Source organism: Zophobas morio, unplaced genomic scaffold (assembly GCF_036711695.1).
Source record: "Zophobas morio isolate AGI-343-1 ecotype UQ-CSIRO unplaced genomic scaffold, CSIRO_AGI_Zmor_V1 ptg000008l, whole genome shotgun sequence".
Lineage (NCBI taxonomy): Eukaryota > Metazoa > Arthropoda > Insecta > Coleoptera > Tenebrionidae > Zophobas > Zophobas morio.
Window position 1 is genome coordinate 1,920,458 of NW_026972113.1, and position 20,556 is coordinate 1,941,013.

At 29.9% G+C, this 20,556-nt stretch overlaps 1 protein-coding gene across 2 annotated transcripts in view; it reads left to right on the forward strand.

Moving 5' to 3' along the window:
- The first annotated feature begins 16,703 nt into the window (after positions 1-16,703).
- Positions 16,704-20,556, forward strand: part of LOC135125009 (protein TANC2) — a 267,204-nt gene continuing 263,351 nt past the window's right edge. For both annotated transcript variants that reach the window (XM_064050277.1, XM_064050284.1), the window contains exon 1: positions 16,704-16,848. The gene's annotated coding sequence lies outside the window, so the exon portion shown is untranslated. The remainder of the gene's footprint in view (positions 16,849-20,556) is intronic.

Genomic DNA, 20,556 nt, shown 5'->3' on the forward strand with positions numbered 1-20,556 from the left:
ATTAAAAAAATTGGAAAATTGAAAAATATAGCAGAACTAAAAACTCGAGGAATCGAAAAATTTAGAATTATAAAAATGGAAAATTAAAACATCGGAAAGTGAAAAATTGAGATATCGAAATTATAAGACAGCCGAAAAATTGAAAAACGTAAAGTTTGAACAGAAGGACTGAAAATCCAAAAAATAAAAAATGGAGAGATGGAAAAATCCACAACTCGAAAAATCAAAAAGTCGAAATAATAAAAAAATCGCAAAATTCAAATATCGAACAATTGAAAAATAGAAAAATTGAGGAATTGAAAAACTGAGAAATCACGAAATTGAAAAAAATCCAAAAATTAGGAAATTAAAAAATTGAAAAATTGAGAAATCGAAAAGTCAAAAAACCAAAGTCCCAAACTTAAAAAATCGAAAAATTGAAAAATCATAAACCTGAAAAATCGAAAAATTAAAGAATTGAACCACTGAAAGATTGAAACTTTTGGAAGTCGAGAAATGGGAAAATCAAAAATAGATTAATTGAGGAATTAAAAACTAAAAGTACAGAAACGTCAAAATTTGAAAAATTAAAAAATATTGAAGAACTGAAAAATCCAAAAATTTAAAATTTAAAACATTCAAAAATTAGAATATCGTAAAATTGAAAAATGGAGAAACCTAAACATCAAAAAAACAAAAATTCGAAAATCTGAAATTTAAAAATTAACAAATCGAGAAATCGAAACTCGAAAATTAAAAAAATTGGAAAATCGAAAAATATAGCAGAACTAAAAACCCGAGGAATCGAAAAATTTAGAATTATAAAAATGGAAAATTAAAACATCGGAAAGTGAAAAATTGAGATATCGAAATTATAAGACAGCCGAAAAATTGAAAAATCTAAAGTTTGAACAAAAGGACTGAAAATCCAAAAAATAAAAAATGGAGAGATGGAAAAATCCACAACTCGGAAAATCAAAAAGTCGAAATAATAAAAAAATCCTAAAACTCAAATATCGAACAATTGAAAAATAGAAAAATTGCGGAATTGAAAAACTGAGAAATCACAAAATTGAACAGAATATCCAAAAATTAGGAAATTAAAAAATTGAAAAATTGAAAAATCATAAATCTGAAAAATCGAAAAATTGAAGAACTGAAACATTGAAACTTTGGGAAGTCGACAAATGGGAAAATCAAAAATAGATTAATTGAGGAATTAGAAATCGAAAGTTCAGAAATTTGAAAAATTAAAAAATATTCAAAACTGAAAAATCGATAAATCGAAAAATCTAAAATGTAAAACATTGAAAAGTTAAAATATCGTAAAATTGAAAAATGGAGAAATATAAACCGAAAAGTAAAACCCCGAAAAGCCAACAAATCGAAAGATTCAAAAACTGACATCGAGAAATCGAAAAATCAGAAGATCAAGGAATCGAGGAGTCAAAAAATCGAAAAATTGAGAAATGGAAAAATTGAAAAATCGAAATTTTAAAAACTCGGAAAATTGAAAATTAAAATATAGTAGAACTGAAAACTCGAGAAAACGAAAAATCTAAAATTGTAAAAATGAAAAATTAAAATATCGAAAAGCTGAAAAATTGAGAATATAAAACAGTTGAAAATTGAAAAATCTTAAGTTTAAAAAACGGAAAACTGAAAATCCAAAAAATAAAAGATCGAAAACTCGAAAAATCAAAAAGAAACGAAATATTGAAAAATCTCAAAACTGAAAGAAATATCCAAAAATTGAGAAATTAGAAAATTCGAAAATTGAGAAATTGAAAAACCAAAAAAGCAAAATGGAAAATTCCAAGAATTAAAGAGCTGAAAAATTGAAGTCGGGATGTGGGAAATCAAAAATAGATTTACTGAGAAATCCGAAAACTGGTAATTTAGCAATGTCAAAATTTGAAAAACTGAAAAATAGAAATACCGAAAAACTGAAAAATCAAAAAATCTAGAAATCGGAAAATCTAAAACTTAAAACATTGAACAACTAAATATCGTAAAATTGAAAACTCAAGAAATCCAAACATCAAAAAATCAAAAAATAAAAATGCCAAAAAACTGAAATTGAAAAATCAACATTTCGAAACATGAAAGTCCAGAATTGAAAAAAATTGAAAAATTGGAAAACCAATAAATCCAAAAAGAGGCGGATCGAGAAATCCAGGAGTCGAAAGCCGAGAAGAAAAGTTAAAAATTGAAAAATTGATGAACCGAGAAACTGAACAACCGAAACATCAAAACATCTGAATTCGATAAATCGAGAAATCAAAAAATTTAAAAAGAGAAAAATTTTAAAAAAGAAAAATTGGAAAATCGAAAATTTTAAAATTCCGAAAATTGTAAAATTTAGAAGAAGTGAAAACTCTAGACATCGAGGGACCTAAAATTTTAAAAACTGAATAGTTGAAATATTGAAAAATTGAGAGATCTAAACTTAAAAAAAACGAAAAAATTGAAAAACCAAAACGGAAAAAAATCGAAAAATCCAGAACTCGAAAAATCTAAAAATCGAAATACTCGAAAATCCCAAAACGCAAATATTGGAAGATTGAAAAATTGGAGAAAAATTGAAAAAGTAAAGAACTGAAGAACTGAAGCATCGAAACTTTGGGAAGTCGAGAAATGGGAAAATCAAAAATAGATTAATTGAGGAATTAGAAACTGAAAATTCAGAAACGTCAAAATTTGAAAAATTATAAAATATTGAAGAACTGAAAGCTCCAGAAATCAAAAAATTTGGAATTATAAAAATAAAAAATTAAAATTATCGAAATGTAAAAAATCGAGAATTGGAAATATAAAACAGCCGAAAAATTGAAAAATCTAAAGTTTGAACAAAAAAACTGAAAATACAAAAAATAAAAAATCGAGAAATCGAATATTCCAGAACTTGAAAAATCGAAAAGTCTAAATAGTAAAAAATTCCTAAAAGTCAATTATTGAAAAATTGAAGAATTGAAAAACTGAGAAACCACAAAATTGAAAAAAATCAAAAAATTAGGAAATTAAAAAATTGAAAAATTGAGAAATCGAAAAGTCAAAAAACCAAAGTCAAAAAATCGCAAACTTAAAAAATCGAAAAATTGAAAAATCATAAACCTGAAAAATCGAAAAATTAAATAATTGAAGAACTGAAAGATCGAAACTTTTGCAAGTCGAGAAATGGGAAAATCAAAAATAGATTAATTGAGGAATTAGAAACTAAAATTTCAGAAACGTCAAAATTTGAAAAATTAAAAAATATTGAAGAACTGAAAAATCCAAAAATCTAAAATTTAAAACATTCAAAAATTAGAATATCGTAAAATTGAAAAATGGAGAAATCTAAACATCAAAAATTCAAAAAAATAATAATTCGAAAATCTGAAATTTAAAAATTAACAAATCGAGAATTCGAAACTCGAAAATTAAAAAAATTGGAAAATTGAAAAATATAGCAGAACTAAAAACTCGAGGAATCGAAAAATTTAGAATTATAAAAATGGTAAATTAAAACATCGGAAAGTGAAAAATTGAGATATCGAAATTATAAAACAGCCGAAAAATTGAAAAATCTAAAGTTTGAACAAGAGAACTGAAAATCCAAAAATAAAAAATGGAGAGATGGAAAAATCCAGAACTCGAAAAATCAAAAAGTCGAAATAATGAAAAAATCCCAAAACTCAAATATCGAATAATTGAAAAATAGAAAAATTGAGGAATTGAAAAACTGAGAAATCACAAAATCGAACAGAATATCCAAAAATTAGGAAATTAAAAAATTGAAAAATTGAAAAATCATAAATCTGAAAAATCGAAAAATTGAAGAACGGAAACATCGAAACTTTGGGAAGTCGAGAAATGGGAAAATCAAAAATAGATTAATTGAGGAATTAGAAACCGAAAGTTCAGAAACGTCAAAAATTTGAAAAATTAAAAAATATGCAGAACTGAAAAATCGATAAATCGAAAAATCTAAAATTTAAAAATCAACAAATCGAGAAATCGGAACATCGAAAAATCGAAAAGCCGAAAAGTAAAAACCCGAAAAGCCAACAAATCGAAAGATTCAAAAACTGACATCGAGAAATCGAAAAATCAGAAAATCGAGAAATCGAGGAGTCGAAAAATTGAGAAGTCAAAAAATCGAAAACTCGAGAAAACAAAAAATCTAAAATTTTAGAAATGAAAAATTAAAATATCGAAAAGCTGAAAAATTGAGAATATAAAACAGTCGAAAATCGAAAAATCTTAAGTTTAAAACACGAAAAACTGAAAATCCAAAAAATAAAAGATCGAAAACTCGAAAAATCCACAAGTCGAAAAATCGAAAAGAAACGAAATATTGAAAAATCTCTAAACTGAAAGAAATATCCAAAAATTGAGACATTAAAAAATTAGAAAATTGAGAAATTGAAAAACCAAAAAAGCAAAATCGAAAATTCCAAGAATTAAAGAACTGAAAAATTGAAGTCGAGATGTGGGAAATCAAAAATAGATTTACTGAGAAATCGGAAAACTGGTAATTTAGCAATGTCAAAATTTGAAAAAGTGAAAAATAGAAATACTGAAAAACTGAAAAATCAAAAAATCTAGAAATCGAAAAATCTAAAATTTAAAATATTGAACAACGGAAATATCGTAAAATTGAAAACTCGAGAAACCGAAAAATTTGGAATTATAAAAATGAAAAATTAAAATTATCGGAAAGTAAAAAATCGAGAAATGGAATATTCCAGAACTTAAAAAATCGAAAAGTCGAAAAAGTAAAAAATTCCTAAAAGTCAGTTATTGAAAAATTGAAGAATTGATAAACTGAGAAATCACAAAATCGAAAAAAATCCAAAAATTAGGAAATTAAAAAATTGAAAAATTGAGAAATCGAAAAGTCAAAAAGTCGCAAACTTAAAAAATCAAAAAATTGAAAAATCATAAACCTGAAAAATCGAAAAATTAAAGAATCGAAGAACTGAAAGATCGAAACTTTGGGAAGTCGAGAAATGGGAAAATCAAAAATAGATTAATTGAGGAATTAGAAACTAAAAGTTCAGAAACGTCAAAATTTGAAAAATTAAAAAATATTGAAGAACTGAAAAATCCAAAAATCTAAAATTCAAAAAACAAAAATTCGAAAATCTGAAATTTAAAAATTAACAAATCGAGAAATCGAAACTCGAAAATTAAAAAAATTGGAAAATTGAAAAATGTAGCAAAACTAAAAACTCGAGAAATCGAAAAATTTAGAATTATAAAAATGGAAAATTAAAATATCGGAAAGTGAAAAATTGAGATATCGAAATTATAAAACAGCCGAAAAATTGAAAAATCCAAAGTTTGAACAAGAGAACTGAAAATCCAAAAAATAAAAAATGGAGAGATGGAAAAATCCAGAACTCGAAAAACCAAGAAGTCGAAATAATAAAAAGATTCCCAAAACTCAAATATCGAACAATTGAAAAATAGAAAAACTGAGGAATTGAAAAACTGAGAAATCACAAAATTGAACAGAATATCCAAAAATTAGGAAATTAAAAAATTGAAAAATTGAAAAATCATAAATCTGAAAAATCGAAAAATTGAAGAACTCAAACATCGAAACTTTGGGAAATCGAGAAATGGGAAAATCAAAAATAGATTAATTGAGGAACTAGAAACCGAAAGTTCAGAAATTTGAAAAATTAAAAGATATGCAGAACTGAAAAATCGATAAATCGAAAAATCTAAAATTTAAAACATTGAAAAGTTAAAATATCGTAAAATTGAAAAATGGAGAAATATAAACATCAGAAAATCAAAAAAATAAAAATTCGAAAATCTAAAATTTAAAAATCAACAAATCGAGAAATCGGAACATCGAAAAACCGAAAAACCGAAAAGTAAAAGCCCGAAAAGCCAACAAATCGAAAGATTCAAAAACTGACATCGAGAAATCGAAAAATCAGAAGATCAAGAAATCGAGGAGTCAAAAAATCGAAAAATTGAGAAATGGAAAAATTGAAAAATCGAAATTTTAAAAACTCGGAAAATTGAAAAATTAAAACATAGGAGAACTGAAAACTCGAGAAAACGAAAAATCTAAAATTTTAAAAATAAAAAATTAAAATATCGAAAATTGAAAAATTCTAAATTTAAAAAACGAAAAACTGAAAATCCAAAAAATAAAAGATCGAAAACTCGAAAAATCGAAAAGAAACGAAATATTGAAAAATCTCAAAACTGAAAGAAATATTCAAAAATTAAGAAATTAAAAAATAAGAAAATTGAGAAATTGAAAAACCAAGAAAGCAAAATCGAAAATTCCAAGAATTAAAGAGCTGAAAAATTGAAGTCGAGATGTGGGAAATCAAAAATAGATTTACTGAGAAATCGGAAAACTGGTAATTTAGCAATGTCAAAATTTGAAAAACTGAAAAATAGAAATACCGAAAAACTGAAAAATCAAAAAATCTAGAAATCGAAAAATCTAAAATTTAAAACATTGAACAACTAAAATATCGTAAAATTGAAAAATCGAGAAATCCAAAAATAAAAATGCCAAAAAACTGAAATTAAAAAATCAACATTTCGAAAAATGAAAGTCCAGAATTGAAAAAATTGAAAAATTGAGAAATCGGATAACTGAAAAATCGAAATATGGAAATATTGGAAAATCGAAAAATTGAAAAGGCAAAAAGTAAAAAATCGAAAAACCAATAAATCCAAAAGGAGGAGGATCGAGAAATCCAGGAGTCGAAAGCCGAGAAGAAAAGTTAAAAATTGAAAAATTGATTTACCGAGAAACTGAACAACCGAAACATCAAAATATCTGAATTCGATAAATCGAGAAATCAAAAAATTGAAAAAGAGAAAAATTAAAAAAAAAAATTGGAAAATCGAAAATTTAAAAATTCAGAAAACTAAAAAATTGAGGTATAGAAGAACTTTGACTTTGAATCTTAGATTCTACTGTTTTTCATATTAGAATTCAATTCATGTTTCTGGCGAAGGTCACATTTAATATTTCCGGTACCATAAGGTACTTGCTAAGATAAGACTGATTTTGGCAGATGACATACCTTCCAAGAAAATAAAGGGCGGGTGGGTGGGGCTAGTGTACTTGCTAAGATAAGACTGATTTTGGCAGATGACATACCTTCTAAGAAAATAAAGGGCGGGTGGGTGGGGCTAGTGTACTTGTTAAGATAAGACTGATTTTGGCAAATGATATACCCCCTAAGAAAATAGAGGGGGGATGAATGGGGCTAGTACTTACAACTTCAATGCTTTTACACTTTTAACCTTCACTTTACGAAAATCTTATACGAACTAATTGATACAAGAAGAGAACTTGAAAGGAAAGTTGTAGGAGGGCTTGTTGTATTTGACACACCAAAGCTCTTCCGAGAAAAGCAATAGAAAACTTTTGTCTGTGTTCAATAAAATTTACTTCTGACTTTGTTCTAAATCTTAGATTCTGTTTTCCAGACCATTTCTTCATTCTAGCGACTACTCTTGATATTGTTTAGTCTTGTCTTTATCTTAGCAAATACTAGCCCCGCCCACCCACCCTTTCTTTTCTTATAGGGTATATAATTTTGTTCACTTAATCATTCTAAATTCCGACGAGATGGTTGGAACGGGTGAGTTCTCTGTAGTGGGTGTGTGTCAGATCAGCTCTAACGAAAGTCGGCTTATAGATAAATCGCTTAGAGTCGATATTGGCCTGAGTGCGCTCTGGTCTGTAGATCAAACAAGTTCTCAATCAACTGAAAAAAAATATTTTGATAAATTTAGAGATTTTGTTTCTACGTTGGGTTGCCGGCTTCACCCCTTTCAAATTTATAAACATACATTTATTAGTAGAAATTCTCGAAATGATAATTTTATGAGTGAGGGAAGCAGCACTAATCAACATTTAGGACGACAAAAGTGTGTTACGTCAGCTCTTAGTCCTGTTTCATCAAAGTTCAAGTCGTTTAGTATTACAACTTGCAAAATGTGAAATTTCAATTAAAACTAGTTGGCACTTTGGGTAACATCTAAGGATATAATTTCTTAGTGTTATGCTTACAGTACGCAGCGTGCGTATGAATATGAACTATGAGGTTTAACTTGCGCAAGACTTCAAAGGATAATGAGCGAACATAGGTGGCATCCGTCTCCCGTGTTTGCCGCTCACGATTTTAACATTATTAGTTTGAATCTCGAAATGTAATAACGTTCTTTGCCGAAATACTCGACATTTCCATCTCCGCTAAGCCGCCGACTATAAACTTTTCATCTTTCCGTCAACAACGTCGCGTAGGTGCGATAGTAACGAAAGCACAAACTCTCCCCGAATAAAATTAATCCCCTTCTTTTCATTTTCTTCTTATAATTGCATTTTCTTTTTTAAAGTCGAGCAAACAATAATTCCGCGCCCAGTTTGATTAAAATATATGATCTCGGGAGACAAACAGTTTTTACGACAACTTTTCGAGACGAGAACAAGGCGCAAGTTTTTATTATTTGACTAAACTACCAATGAGGCGACGACTTGTGCGAAACTTCTTAACAAAGACAAATGAATCCGACAAAACTTTCTCAATGTTAAACTTATTGACTTCCTACAAGTTCTTCAATCATAGGCAACTCGAACGACAGCCGAGCTTGAAAAGTTGACAGCCTCTAACCGAGGCGGCGATTTATTTAGGCAAACACGCACGACGGGGAATTCACGCAGCGAAATGAGATTCTTCACTCCGTCAAATGCGAAAGTTTACCGCAAGCGAAAAACACTTCTGTATTTGAAAGGATAATTAGACATTTTGTAACGGATCAAGAGTGGATTTTAAGACAAAAATGGCAAAATTTTAAGAAAAATAAATTTTACGCAATTTTTAGAGTTTTTTTATTTATCGGACTAAATCGATATTCTGTTTCTGCAAGTGAACCTAAACTGACCTACGGAATGTTGTAATGATTTTTTCCGAACTTAGACTTGTGAACTTAATAATGTACCACCCTGTATAAATTAATAGTTATTAATTTTAATTACTATTAAGCAATTAATAAATTAACCAATAACAACCGAAACCAAACTTAAACTTCTGTTTTCTACAAAAGATGCTCAAAATGCTCTCCATGTACTTCCTGGCAGTAAAAAAGTCGATAATTAAAATTTTCTCCAAAGACTCTAAAGACTCTAAAAGCTCGAAGGGCTCAAAAGCTTCCAAGACTTTAAAGACTCTAAATACCTAAAGACAGCAAATACTCTAAGGACTCTAATTATTCTAAAGACTAAAGAATTTAAAGACACTAAAGTCTAAAGACCTAGACTCGACTCCAAATACCTAAATATTCTAAAAGTGCTAAAGATTTCAAAGATTATAAAGACTCCAAAGACGCTAAAGATGTAAATGATATCAAAGATGCTGAAGATTACTTCAACATTCTAAACATTTTGAACACTATAAAAAATTTAAAAATTCTATTCAATCTAGAGAAAATAGAGATTATAGGGATTATAGAGATTCTAGATATTCTAAAGATTCTAGAGATTCTGAAGATTCCAAGTATTGTAAGAATTTTAAGAATTTTACAGATTCAAGGGATTCAACTGGTTCACAGGATTCAAAAAAATCCAAGGATTCAAAGTATTCAAATTATTTCAAAGACTCAAAGCATCAAAGTATTTAAAGAAGTCAAAGGATTCAAAGTAGTTTAAAGATTATGAAGGTTCTGAGGATTCCAAAAATTGCAAAGATTCTAGAGATTCTAAGGATTATAAAGATTATGAGGTTCTATCTAAGTATCTATCTAATCTAAGCATTTTAAAGATTCGAGGGGGTCAATGGATTCAAAGCATTCAAAGTTTTGAAAAGATTCAAAGGATTGTAAAGACTAATGAAAATATTGAGTATTTTGAAGACTCTGACCATTCCAAGTATTCGAAGGATTCTAAAGATTCAGAGGATTCCAAAATTGTGAATATGAAAATTCTGAGAATTCACAAAATTCGAAGGATTTCAAGGATTCGAAGAACTCTAAAGATTCCAAAGATTCTAAACATTATAAGGGTTCGAAAGATTTAAACCAATAAAATGTTTCAAATGATAGAAAGCATTCCAAGAATTCAAAGAATTCTGCAAAATCCTTAGAACCCTTAGAATTTTTAGAACTATTTGGAACCTTTGAATCCTATGAATCTTTTGAATCCTCAGAAATCTTGCATTCTTTGAAATTTTTGGAATTCTTCGAATCCTTGGAATCCTTTGAATCTTTCGAATCATTTTAATCCTTTGGATGCTTTGAGTCTTTAGTATTTAAATTTCTTGAAATCTTTAGAAATTTTCGAATCTATGGAATCTTTGGAATTTTTGACATCGTCAAAATCTGTAGATTCCTTGGAATCCACGGAATCCTTAGAATCTTTGGAATCTTTGCAATTCTTCGAATCGCCGGAATTCTCAGAATACTCAGAATCTTCATAACTTTTAGAATCCTTTGAACTCTTTCAATCTTTTGAATGCTTTGAATGCTTCGAGTCTTTTTAATCCTCCGAATTTTTAGAATTCTTAGATTTTTTAGAATCATTGGAATCCTGGAAATCTTTCTAATTCTTGAAATTCTCGAATCCTTAGAATCTTCGGACCCCAAGCCTTTAGAATCTTTTGAATTCTGTGACTTTTTCGAATCCTTCGAATAATTTGAATCGTTGCAGAGGAACGCAAACAGCTAAATATTCTAAAGACGAGAAAGGTGCTAAAGATTCCAAAGATTCTAAAGACTGCAAAGACTCAAAAAATGCTAAAGATGACAAAGATATCAATGATGCTGAGATTATAAACAAAATCAACATTTTAAACATTCTGAAGATTATAAAAATTCTAAAGATTCTATAAATTTTAAACATCCTAGAGATAATAGAGATTCTAGGTATTCTAAAGATTCTAAGAATTTTAAGGATTCTAAAGTTTCAAGGGTTTCAAAAGAATCAAAACATTCAAAGGATTCAAAGAAGTTTAAAAATTTTGAAGATTCTGAAGATTCCAAAGATTGGAAAGATTATGACATTTCCGTGAATTCTAAGGATTCGTAGTATTCCAAGAATTCCAAAAATTCTAAAAAATCTAAGGATTTTAAAGATTCAAAAAATTCGGAAGAGTCAATGGATTCAAATCATTCAAAGGATGCAAAGGCTTCTCAAGATTCAAAGGATTCCAAAGATTCCAAAGAATCTGAACATTCTAAGGGTTCTAAAGATTCAAAGAAAAATGTTTCAAGTGATCCAAAGCATTCCAAGAATTCAGAGCATTCGAAAGTGTCAATGGATCAAAGGATTCAGAGGATTCAAAGAGGTTTAAATAAGTGTTATCAAGATTCTGAGGATTCTAAGAATTTTAGAGATTGTAAAGATTCTACAGATTACAACGATTCTAAGAATTGCAGAAGACTTTAAGGATTCGAGGGATACCAAGAATTCCAAGCATTAAAAGGATTTTCAGGATTCTGCAATGCTAGAAATCCTTTCATAACTCTTAAACTACTTTGAATCATTTCAAGACTTTGACAATTCTTTGAATTCTTGGAATGCTTTGAATCCGTTTAATAATTTGATTGCTTTGAATCCTTGAAACCCTTAGAATTTTTTGAATTTTTTGGGATATATCCTATGAATCTTTTGAATCCTCAGTAACCTTGCATTCTTTGAAATCTTTGTCGAATCCTTGGAATCTTTGGAATTCTTGGAATCCTTTGAATCTTTCGAATCTTTTCAATCCTTTGGATGCTCTAAGTCTTTAATATTTAAAATTCTTGGAAACTTTAGAAACTTTCGAATCTATGGAATCTTTGGAATCTTCAAAATCTGTAGAATCCTTGGAATCTACGAAATCCTTAGAATCTTTGAAATTTTTGCAATCCTCGGAATCCTCAAAATACTCAGAATTTTCATAATCTTTAGAATCCTTTGAACTCTTTCAATCTTTTGAATGCTTTGAATGCTTCGAGTCTTTTTAATCCTCTGAATTTTTAGAATCCTTAGATTCTTTAGAATCCTTGGAATACTTATAATACTCAGAATTTAATCATTGGAATCCTGGGAATCTTTCTAATTCTTGAAATTCTCGAATCCTTCGAATCCTTAGAATCTTCGGACCCCAAGCCTTTAGAATCTTTTGAATTCTATGACTTTTTCGAATCCTTCGAATAATTTGAATCGTTGGGGACGAACTCAAATAAATAAATATTCTAAAGACGAGAAAGGTGCTAAAGATTCCAAAGATTCTAAAGACTGCAAAGACTCAAAAACTCCAAGCACTCCAAACACTCCAAAAATGCTAAAAATGACAAAGATATCGATGATGCTGAGATTATAAACAAAATCAACATTCTAAACATTCTGAAGATTATAAAAATTCTAAAGATTCTATAAATTTTACACATCCTAGAGATTAATAGAGATTCTAGATATTCTAAAGATTCTAAGAATTTTAAGGATTCTAAAGTTTCAAGGGTTTCAAAAGAATCAAAAGAATCAAAGGATTCAAAGAAGTTTAAAAATTTTGAAGATTCTGAAGATTCCAAAGATTGGAAAGATTATGACATTTCCGTGAATTCTAAAAAATCTAAGGATTTTAAAGATTCAAAAGATTCGGAAGAGTCAATGGATTCAAAGCATTTAAAGGATGCAAAGGCTTCTCAAGATTCAAAGGATTCCAAAAATTATGAACAATCTGAAGATTCTGAGAGTTCTAAGAATCCGAAGGATTTCAAGGATCTGAACATTCTAAGGGTTCTAAAGATTCAAAGAATAAAATGTTTCAAGTGATCCAAAGCATTCCAAGAATTCAGAGCATTCGAAAGTATCAATGGTTCAAAGCATTCAGAGGATTCCAAGAGGTTTAAATAAGTGTTATCAAGATTCTGAAGATTCTAAGAATTTTAGAGATTGTAAAGATTCTACAGATTACAACGATTCTAAGAATTGCAGAAGACTTTAAGGATTCGAGGAATTCCAAGAATTCCAAGGATTAAATGGATTTTCAGGATTCTGCACTGCTAGAAATCCTTTCATGACTTTTAAACTACTTTGAATCATTTCAAGACTTTGACTGCTATGAATTCTTTGAATTCTTGGAATGCTTTGAATCCGTTTAATAATTTGACTGCTTTGAATCCTTGAAACCCTTGGAATTTTTAGAATTTTTTGGAATCCTTTATATCCTATGAATCTTTTGAATCCTTAGAAACCTTGCATCCTTTGAAATTTTTGGAATCCTTCGAATTCTTGGAATCCTTTGAATCTTTCGAATCATTTTAATCCTTTGGATGCTTTGAGTCTTTAGTAATTAAATTTCTTGAAATCTTTAGAAATTTTCGAATCTATGAAATCTTTGGAATTTTTGGCATCGTCAAAATCTGTAGAATCCTTGGAATCCACGGAATCCTTAAAATCTTTGGAATCTTTGCAATCCTTCGAATCGTCGGAATTCTCAGAATACTCAGAATCCTAATAACTTTTAGAATCCTTTGAACTCTTTCAATCTTTTGAATGCTTTGAATGCTTCGAGTCTTTTTAATCCTCTGAATTTTTAGAATCCTTAGATTTTTTAGAATCCTTGGAATACTTATAATACTCAGAATTTAATCATTGGAATCCTGGGAATCTTTCTAATTCTTGAAATTCTCGAATCCTTCGAATCCTTAGAATCTTCGGACCCCGAGCCTTTAGAATCTTTTGAATTCTATGACTTTTTCGAATCCTTCCAATAATTTGAATCGTTGGAGAGGAACTCAAATGCCGAAATATTCTAAAGACGAGAAAGGTGCTAAAGATTCCAAAATTCTAAAGACTGCAAAGACTCAAAAAACTCCAAGCACTCCAAACACTCCAAACACGAAAGATTCCAAAGACTCCAAAAATGCTAAAGATGACAAAGATATCAATGATGCTGAGATTATAAACAAAATCAACATTCTAAACATTCTGAAGATTATAAAAGTTCTAAAGATTCTATAAATTTTAAACATCCTAGAGATAATAGAGATTCTAGATATTCTAAAGATTCTAAGAATTTTAAGGATTCTAAAGTTTCAAGGGTTTCAAAAGAATCAAAAGAATCAAAGGATTCAAAGAAGTTTAAAAATTTTGAAGATTCTGAAGTTTCCAAAGATTGGAAAGATTATGACATTTCCCTGAATTCTAAGGATTCGTAGTATTCCAAGAATTCCAAAAATTCTAAAAAATCTAAGGATTTTAAAGATTCAAAAGATTCGGAAGAGTCAATGGATTCAAAGCATTCAAAGGATGTAAAGGCTTCTCAAGATTCAAAGGATTCCAAAGATTATGACCAATCTGAAGATTCTGAGAGTTCTAAGAATTCAAAGGATTTCACGGATCTGAATATTCTAAGGGTTCTAAAGATTCAAAGAATAAAATGTGTCAAGTGATCCAAAGCATTCCAAGAATTCAGAGCATTCGAAAGTGTCAATGGTTCAAAGGATTCAGAGGATTCAAAGAGGTTTAAATAAGTGTTATCAAAATTCTGAGGACTCTAAGAATTTTAGAGATTGTAAAGATTATACAGATTACAACGATTCTAAGACTTGCAGAAGACTTTAAGGATTCGAGATATTCCAAGAATTGCAAGGATTAAAAAAAAATTCAGGATTCTGCAATGCTGGAAATACTTTCATAACTTTTAAACTACTTTGAATCATTTCAAGACCTTGACTGCTATGAATTCTTTGAATTCTTGCAATGGTTTGAATCCTTTTAATAATTTGTCTGCTTGGAATCCTTGAAACCCTTAGAATTTTTAGACTTTTTTGGAATCCTTTATATTCTATGAATCTTTTGAGTCTTCAGTAACCTTGCATATGTCAAGTGATCCAAAGCATTCCAAGAATTCAGAGCATTCGAAAGTGTCAATGGTTCAAAGGAGACTTTAAGGATTCGAGGGATTCCAAGGACTAAAAGGATTTTCAGAATTCTGCACTGCTAGAAATCCTTTCATGACTTTTAAACTACTTTGAATCATTTCAAGACTTTGACTGCTATGAATTCTTTGAATTCTTCGAACACTTTGAATCTGTTTAATAATTTGACTGCTTTGAATCCTTGAAACCCTTAGAATTTTTAGAATTTTTTGGAATCCTTTATATCCTATGAATCTTTTGAATCCTCAGAAACCTTGCATTCTTTGAAATTTTTGGAATCCTTCGAATTCTTGGAATCCTTTGAATCTTTCGAATCTTTTTAATCCTTTGGATGCTTTAAGTCTTTAATATTTAAAATTCTTGAAAACTTTAGAAACTTTCGAATCTGTGGAATCTTTGGAATCCTCAAAATCTGTAGAATCCTTGGAATCTACGAAATCCTTAGAATCTTTGGAATTTTTGCAATCCTCGAAATCCTCAAAATACTCAGAATCTTCATAATCTTTAGAATCATTTGAATTCTTTCAATCTGTTGAATGCTTTGAATCCTTCGACTCTTTTAAAGCCTCTGGATTTTCAGAATTCTTAGATTTTTTTAGACTCTTTGGAGTTCTTCTGATCCTTCGAATCCTTGAAATACTTATAATACTCAGAATTTAATCCTTGGAATCCTGGGAATCCTTCTAATTCTTGGAATCCTTGGAGCTCTTGAAATTTAATTCTGAAAATTCTTGAAATCCCGGAATCCTTAGAATTGTCGCATCTCCAGCCTTTAGAATCTTTTGAATCCAATGACTTTTTCGAATCCTTCGAATAATTTGTGTCGGTGGAGAGAAACTCAAATATAAACAAAGGAAAAATTGTTATGTCGAAAATTTAAAAAAATATCTAATTTGTTATGCAAATTTTCTGATTCTTACTTAAAGCGCCTAAATCCCCCGTTTTATCGCCTATTTTAGGGTCTATTTTGATTTTTTTCGCCTAAAATCCGCTCTTTACATTATCTTGCTGTAACATTTAAATCAAAGTTCAGCGTGGTCAGGTTTATACATACTACATTTTCATTTGTTAGACAATTATCTGGTATGGTGTAATATTTGCGAGAATTCTTTTTCTGCTAATGCAAAGCAAATTAACGACGGCCTGAAATTAATTTACGTATTAGTGTAGACATTAATTATTCGTTTTGCATAAATGTAAATCGTTCCAATCGAAAATTACTGTTCATTCAGCCATTATGGAAATGAAATTTGAACCCGTAATGAGTTCACTTTTTTGCGAGTTGAATAGCTTTAATTGAAGCATTCTATGATTTGTGTAATTTTCCGGTGATGTATAGCAGGAAATGTGTTTATTTAAAAATGTAGAGTGGTTATAATGACAAAACTATTTTAATGGAAAATGTTGTAGTTTGGAGTGCAGACGTGCATTGATGAATATATCGCTGCATTATATTATATTATTTTAATTGTATTGATTTTATTTTATGATGAGAATATACATACCAGGTTATTAAAATTGTGTTAGTTTCCGTTTTGTCCCAATTATTGAAAAAAATCTGTCAAAACGCGTAGAAAATCAATCGAAACCCCTCATTACCATTTCGTGAGTTGGGCCATCATCGAGCTTCTGTGATTAAATTACACCGGGCTCGTATATCAGCTGGTTGGGGCACGAGCGAGGACATCCCTGTTCTGGTGAGTGAACGAACTCGAATGTAAGTGTAATAAAAACAGCGAGAGAAAAAAATACGAACTTCCCATGCTAAAAATAGGACCCGTGAACGAAACGTTAAATATATCCATGGGGGCCATGGGGCGCTAGTTCGGCATTGGGTACAGGAGGGCTGGGCTGACAGTACCTCCCGCGAACATGCATTTTCGTGCGGGCTGACGCGAGGGTAAACTTCCGAAGTGGTGAGGTGTGTGGAGGTTTTCAGTGAATTTCGGTGTCTGGGAAACGCAGCCACGACCGGTGAGTAGGAAACTTTGCAATTTTCGGTGTTTGAAAGCATCTTGCGCAATATTTCGCACGATTTTTGTTTATTGTTGCTTGCGACGTCTGCGGCAAAAACTGCTCGTGTACATATGCGAAAAGAAACGCTCTTTGATCAGCCCTCAGCGAAAACAGTCTACCCTTTGAAACCACGACTTTCCAACGAAATTGTTATTGCGTTCAAACAGCCAAGCGCTGCGGTATTTACTGGAACATTTCCAAATTTAATGAAAATAACGCTCGAAATCCATAACTTGTGGACCTATCTCAATTTGTATGTGGCTTTTCCATTCCCCGATTATGTGAATTTCAATTTGTTTAACTCTTACACCACTTCAGCTGGAAGAAATTGGACGCTAGGGTTTTTTTACAGTTTTGATTGGCTTAACTCAGGTTTGAATTGTATGCATCAAAATATCCAAGAAATTGCGCATAATTAATGCAAAATAATTTTTTTTAAATAAGACTAAATAAAAAAAGAAAAATGACATACCTTTGAAAATAATTTTAGTTCCCAGTTTAAAACAGTCTACTTTTTTTTTAAACAATTATTTACATTTTTCACATATGCAGGATATTACAATCACTAAAAATCACCTAAAAATATGATAGACACATAAAAAACGATATATCTAAAAATTAAATTAATGACTCAGTTGTTAAAAAATAACTATCCAATCAGATTTAATTTAATTTGGGCAAAATCAGTCTTATCTTATCAAATACTAGCCCCGCCCACCCGCCCTCTATTTTCTCAGACGATATGGCATTTGCCAACATCAGTCTTATCTGAGCAAATGCTAAATTCTAAAGATTTCAAGAGTTCCAAGGATTCCAAAAATTCTAAAGAATGTAAGGATGCTAAAATTTGAAACAATTTAAAAGATTCAAAGGATTCGAAAGACTCAAAGGATTCCAGAAATTCTAAAGATTCTAAGGGTTCTAAGAATTCAAAGCATTCAAATTATTAAAAGGATTCAAAGCATTCCAAGAATTCAAAGGATTCATAGCAGTCAAAGGATAGAAAGGATTCAAAGGAGTTTAAAAACTTAGAAGATTTTGAGGATTAGATTTCAAGAATTTCAAGATTTCTGGAAATCCTGGAAATCTTTTTAATCCTTCGAATCCTTAGAATCCTCAGAACTCTCATAATCCTTAGAAACTTTTGAATTCTATTAGTTCTTCGAATCCTTTTGTATACTTTGAATACTTAGAGTCTTTAGAATCTTTAAATTCTGTAGAATCTTTGTAATCTTTAGAATCTTTACAATCTTTACAATCCTTAGAATCTTTGGAATCGTCAGAATTTGCACAATATTAAAAGCCCTTTGAATCCTCTGAATCCCTTAAACCCTTGAATGCTTCGAATTTTTTTAGTTCTTGGAATGCTTGGAATCATTTGAAACAGTTTATTGCTTTGAATCTTTAAAACCCTAGAATGTTTAAAATCTTTGGAATCTTTGGAATTTTTGGAATTCTTCGAATTCTCGGAATTTTTGGAATTCTTCAAATTCTCGAAATTTGACGAATCCTTCGAATTCTTAGAAATCTCAGAATCTTCAGATTATTCATAATTTTTGGAATCCTTTGAATCTGTAGAATCCTCTGCATGCTTTCATTATTTGGAATTCCTAGATTCTTTAGAATATTTAGAACTTTTGGAATTTTCGGAATCCTTAAAATCCGTGGAACGTTCAGAGTCCTCAGAATTTTCATAATTTTTTGAATCCTTTGAATGCTTCGAATCCTTTGAATATTTAGAATCCCTAGAATCTTTGGAATCTTCAGAATCTTCATAATTTTTTAACTCCTTTAAGTTCTTTATTTTTAGAACACCTTAAATTCCTTCGAATCTTTGGACTCCTTGGAGTTTAATCCTCAGAATCTTCCAAATCCCTACAAACCTGGAATTCCTTTTAATTTTTGGAATCCTTCCATCCTTAGTCACAAATCTCATAATCTTTTGAATCCTTTGAATTCTTTGAATCCTTTGACCATTTCGAATCTGTTAGATCTCTAAAATCCTTAGATTTTTGGAATCTTTGGAATTATTAGAATCCACGAAAACCTCATAATCTTTAGAACCCTTTGAATTCTATGAGAGTCTTTACAATCCTGACAATCTCTAGAATCTTTGGAATCTTTAGTATCCTTGGATCACCCCTAATTCTTGGAATCCTTTAACTGCTCCGACTTCTTGGAATGCTTTGAATCATTTGAATCATTTTATTGCTTTTAATCTTTAGAGCCCTTAGAATGTTTAAAATCTTTGGAATCCTTGGAATAATCCCTTGAATTCTTAGAATCCTTAGAATGCTTTGAATCCTTAAAATCTGTGGAATTCTTGGAATTCTTGCAATCCTTCGAATGATTAGAATGCTCAGAGTCTTCAGAATTTTTAGTCTTTTGAGTCCTTTGAATCTCTAGAATCTTTAAAATCTTCGAAATTTTTCGAATCCTTGCAAATCTTGGAATTCTTAGAATTCTTGGAAGTCTTGGAATCCTGCGAATCTTTCGAATCTTTTTTATCCTTTGGATGCATCGAGCCTTTAATTTTTAAAATTCATTGAATCTTTAGAAACTTTCGAATCAGTGGAATCTCTGGAGTCTTCAAAATCTGTAGAATCGTTTTTTGTTTTCGCGGATTCTAAGAATTTCAAAGTTTTTAAAACATCTAAAGATTTTAGAGATCCAAAAGATTCGAAAGAATCTAAGGTTTCAAAAGATTCAAAGGATGTAAAGGATTCTAAAACTCTTTAAATCGAAAGGATGCTAAAGATTATGAATGTTTTTAATATTTTGGGGATTCTAAGAATTCCAAAGATTTCAAGGATTCGAAGGTTAATTCCAAGAATTCCAAATACTCTGAAAGCTAGAAAGATTAAAAGCAATAAAATGATTCAAATGATTCAAAGCATTCCAAGAATTCAAAGAATTCGAAGCAGCCAAGGGATTCAAAGGATTCAAAGGAGTTTAAATATTACGAACATTTTCCATTCCATAAGTTCGAGAGTTTCTAAAAATTCCAAAAATTTTAAGAATAAAGACTCGAAGCATCCAAAGAATTAAAAAATTCGAAAGTTTCAAAGGATTCCAAGACACCCAACGTTTCTAAGGATTCGAAGGATTCCAAAGATTTCAAAGATTGCAAGGTTTCTGTGGATTCAAAAGATTCATAGGATACAAAGGACTCCAAAAATTCTAAATATTCTAAGGGTTCTAAGAATTCAGAGCATTCAAACTATTAAAAGGATTCAAAGCATTCCAAGAATTCAAAGGATTCATAGCAGTCAAAGGATAGAAAGGATTCAAAGGAGTTTAAAAACTATGAAGATTTGAGGATTAGATTCCAAGAATTTCAAGGATTCTGGAAATCCTGGAAATTCTTTTATTCCTTCGAATCCTTGTAATTCTTGGAATCTAATTCTTGGAATCCTTAGAATCCCCAGAACTCTCATAATCTTTAGAAACTTTTGAACTCTATTAGTCCTTCGAATCCTTTGTATATTTTGAATACTTAGAGTCTTTACAATCTTTAAATTCTGTAGAATCTATATAATCTTTAGAAACTTTACTACCTCTAGCATCCGTGGAACACCCCGAACCCTTAGAATCCTTCGAATCTTCAGAATTTGCACAATATTTAAACCCTTGGATTCTCTGAATCCCTTAAACCCTTGATTGCTT